Genomic DNA, 4,546 nt, shown 5'->3' with positions numbered 1-4,546 from the left:
CTAATTTCAGTGGAATCTATCCACTGGTTTTCAGAAATAGAGTTATTAATATTTCTAAGTCTCTCTAAAGGAGACTACGGCAGCGGTACTGGAAATTAATAGTTATCGCCATATATATATATATATATGTATGTATGTATGTATGTATGTATGTATGTATGTATATACGTATGTATGTATGAATGTATGTATGTATGCATGTATGTATGAATGTATGTATGTATGTATTATGTATATATGCATGTATATATGTTTATATGTATATATGTATGTATGTATGTATGTATCTATCTATCTATCTATCTATCTATCTATCTATCTATCTATCTATCTATCTGTCTATGCATAAATTCCATGGCGCAACTTTAGGCCTGTCTATTAATTTTTACTCAGACTTCACTTGAATTTGCAGTGTACTTTTGCAACATAGAACCAAACCTTCGTGAATTGTTCAATTCTGAAACAAACTTTTACCATCATGTGCAGCGGTCCACCGCTACGTAAACTGGTTGTTCAGTAAGGGTGAATCGGTTCCCTGTAAGGTCAAAGACAAAATTCAATAACGTTGAAAAGAAGTTTCCTTAATATTTTGACACATGTTGTAACAGTTAGTACATGCACCCAATATTATTAGATTTGACATAGAAATCAGTGACAGATTTCATTTCAGTTGTAGAAGAAAATTTAAAATTGAAACGAACGTGGATGATCAAGAAAAAGATTAAAAGCGAAATAGATGAACTTCGTTTATTACCATTAAGTATGCACAAACGTTGTTGAGGGCGGAAAATCACCGATAAAGGAAAAACCTTGTGACTTTTCTTCATTTTTGTTGTCTTTGCATTAAAATGTAAATCAGAATTTGATGCAAAGCCTCAGAGTTTTCATTCTATTCTCTGCTTTAGTTGCATTTTATGTCAATGATTTTTTATGTGAAAATTAACTATATGAATATTAAGTAGAACTTCGTTTGCTACACATATTATTCCAGCATAATAAGGCAACAAAATTTTATATCACCTTTAATTTTTATTTATGGTTTATCAAAGGCACAAAGCAACGTCTATCATTTTTTACACGTCCTCCAGCGCTGTTAACAGTAAAGGAGAAAAAAATCAAGAAACATGGCCATTTGAGAGCAATTCATAAACACTGAAGAATTTCTGCAAGTTCATATTTACACAATATTGTTCGAATAGCATGGTTCTTTATTGAAATATGGCATCAAAACTGCAGCAAATTGCTGTCGGAGTGAATGTTATAACTTCAAGTTAATGATCTGGTACAACACGTCCATATATTTTATGTATAATTCCCGCTTATCATAAATTGTATAGAACATTAAGTGCAAGTTTATACGCTCGTGTGTGTTTGCCTATCTGTATTCGAATGTATGTATGTATGTATGTATGTATGTATGTATGTATGTATGTATGTATGTATGTATGTATGTATGCGTGTATGTATGCATGCATCTATCAGGTCATCCCATAAATAATGTCCGAAATATGTAATCTATGTAATTTCTATCAAATTTTACAGTATTCTAAAGTGTCAGATAGTATTGATTGATACTCATATGAATTTGGAAACCTTTAACTTAATATAATTTCTTTTTGCAGAATATAACTGAATTAATTACGAATATTATCCCCTCAAAGACGAACGTAGCGAAGGCGCATTGAAGGCACATATACTTTATGAGTTCAAAAAGGGAAACGGTACAGTAGAAGCAACCCGAAATATTCATTCTGTTTATGGGGGAGAGTGCTTGTACGAAAGAAGTTGCAGAAGAAGGTTTGCAAAGTTCAAAACTAGTGGTTTCAGCCTAAGAGAGAGGCCACAAATAGGACACCCTGTTGAATTTGATGATGAGCTTCTTATGTCAGAGCTTGAGAAGGACAATGTTGTGTCAGTTGAATTGGCAAGCAAGCTCAATTCAAGCCATTCAACTTTTCATTGCCATCTTCTACAGCTTGGAAAGGGGCCCAAACTAGAAAAGTAGGTTCCCAATGATTTGACAGAAGCCAACAGAAAATCACGAGTGGACATCTGCTCATCTCTTCACTCTCGTGAAAGTATTTTACCATTTTTGTTTTTTGTTATTGTTCCTCTTGTGTGTGTTTTTTTCTGGTGTTGTTCGTAGACGAAGTGATAATGATGCATTTATTGTAGATTTAGTGTTGTTTGAGGTCAAATGGTGTTCTTTTATGTTTGTTCTTTTTTCTTTTTTCTTTTTTCACCTTTTCTTGTCCCAATCATCTTCATTGGATGTTTATTGAAGAACGCCCCGACTGGGAGAGGGCAAGAAAATGTTTTCTCGTGTGTACACGTCTGCTTCTATGCATTTAAGTAGAAAAGTCGAGTCAGTGGAGTGGATAGTGCTGGTTTGGAAAATATCATGAGTGGCGATTATCTTTTTATAGTCATTTTGATTTATAACCTCACTTGCCACCGTTGACAAAAGTGATGTTGATATATTTACTGCTCCTGTTTTTGCAGTTTCCATAGTTTCTGCTGCTTTTGTTGTTATTGTTGATAATTGTCCACATATTGTTCTTGTAGCTCTTTTCTGTTCGTTACTGCTACTGCTGCAGTGGTTTCTGGCGTTACCGTGATAGTATCGACAACAACGGAGCCTCTTTTTATTAGTTGTATAGATAGAAAGTGGAGGCGCAATGGCCCAGTGGTTAGGGCAGCGGACTCGCGGTCATAGGATCGCGGTTTCGATTCCTAGACCGGGCGTTGTGAGTGTTTATTGAGAGAAAACACCTAAAGCTCCAGGAGGCTCCGGCAGGGGATGGTGGTGAAACCTGCTGTACTCTTTCACCACAACTTTCTATCTTACTGCCTGTTTCTCTTGTGCCTGTATATCCCCGAGAACTACGTTAAGGGTACACGTGTCTGTGGAGTGCTCAACCACTTGCACGTTAATTTCACGAGCAGGCTGTTCCGTTGATCGGATCATCTGGAACCCTCGACGTCGTAAGCGACGGAGTGCCAACAACAACCTTTCATAGAACGCTCTAAAATAGTTGAGAGTTAAACAGGCGTGTCATTTCGTTTGTCTGCCATCCAAAATTACTTGAAGCTCTACTTCACTTGGCGTTCAGGCTTTACGTGGAAAAGGACCAGCAATGTTTACTGAAACCATTTCTCCTTCCTCATTCTCTTTACCAACATTAAAGCTTCGTTCCCCTCCAACATTATACATGCCCATATCTTTCAGAGATGCAGCTCGAGTGGGACTCCACATTATAACCCTTAACGCCATTCTCGTCAAATAAATGAAGACGAAAGAGGTGGGTTGCAGTGAGTGTATTTTTTTTCTACAATGGCCGCCAAACTGTCATTCAAACGGTCTTTTCTACTTGAGCGTTGTAATGCTAATACTGTTCCCCCGACCCTGCTGCTGCTGCTTCTGCTGCTACCGTCACTCTGCCTTTTGTCTCTGCTGTTATCGCTGCAGTTGCTGCTGCTGACGTTGTTACACTTAATGTTTTACAGTGGAGTCGGCCGCCCTTGGTGCCTTTGCACTCGTTGCTACTGCTGCTTTTGTTATTGTTATTTGTTGTTGTTGTTGTTATTGTTGCTGTAGTTTTATGTGTTTTTGTAGTTTTACTGGTAGTCTCGTTTGCTGTTTGCTGCTATTAGTATAACACTTGTTTCTTTTGGATCTTTGCACTCTCATCAATGAAACATCCTCCTTCGCTTCTACTGAACTCGCTACTATTGCAGCTGCTTCTGCTGCTGCTATTGTTTTTTTTTTTGGCAATGCTCTTGCTTGTAGTTGGTGCTGTTCGTGTTATTCTCCTTGTTACTATTGTTTGTTACATCATTTGTGGTATTGTTCGGAATTTCATGTTTCAAAGCTTGAAAAATATTCTTCTCCCTCCCATTAGGAATTAGGAGAAGAACTTTGATATGCGCTGCACCTGTCTCTGTCTGCTACTTCTTAACTCTCTCCCCAGTTAGATGACTGAAAAAGCCGAACGCTACGTTTGTAAAAAACAAAATGTGTTTCCCAAACAAACGTTGAAAACATTCTAAGAAATTTGAGACACAAAGAAACGAAAAATGAAACACCAGGATTCTTCTACGTGTCCTGATAAGCTTAAACAAACATTTTATTACAAAACTTCAAATCTTAGGAATTTCTCAACGTAATGAAAGACGAAAAATCTTATGAGTGACTTGAAGCGTTGTGTTTTTGGTACCAGTTTAATAATAATACTAATACTAATACTACTACTAATAATAATAATAATAATAATAATAATTTTTTCAAATCTAGGCACAAGGCCCCAAATTTTGGAGGAGGGATTCAGTCGATTAGATCGACCTCCAGTATGCAACTGGTACGTGGTTTATCGACCCCAAAAGGATGAGGGGTAAAGTCGACCTCGGTGGAATTTGAACTCAGAACGTAAAGACAGACGAAATACTGTTAAGTATTTCGCCCGGCGTACTAACGTTTCTGCCAGATCGCCGCCTTAATAATAATAATAATAATAATAATAATAATAATAATAATAATAATAATAAT

This window comes from Octopus bimaculoides, chromosome 1, assembly GCF_001194135.2.
Source record: "Octopus bimaculoides isolate UCB-OBI-ISO-001 chromosome 1, ASM119413v2, whole genome shotgun sequence".
NCBI classification, from domain to species: Eukaryota; Metazoa; Mollusca; class Cephalopoda; order Octopoda; family Octopodidae; genus Octopus; species Octopus bimaculoides.
This window is presented reverse-complemented; position numbering follows the sequence as displayed.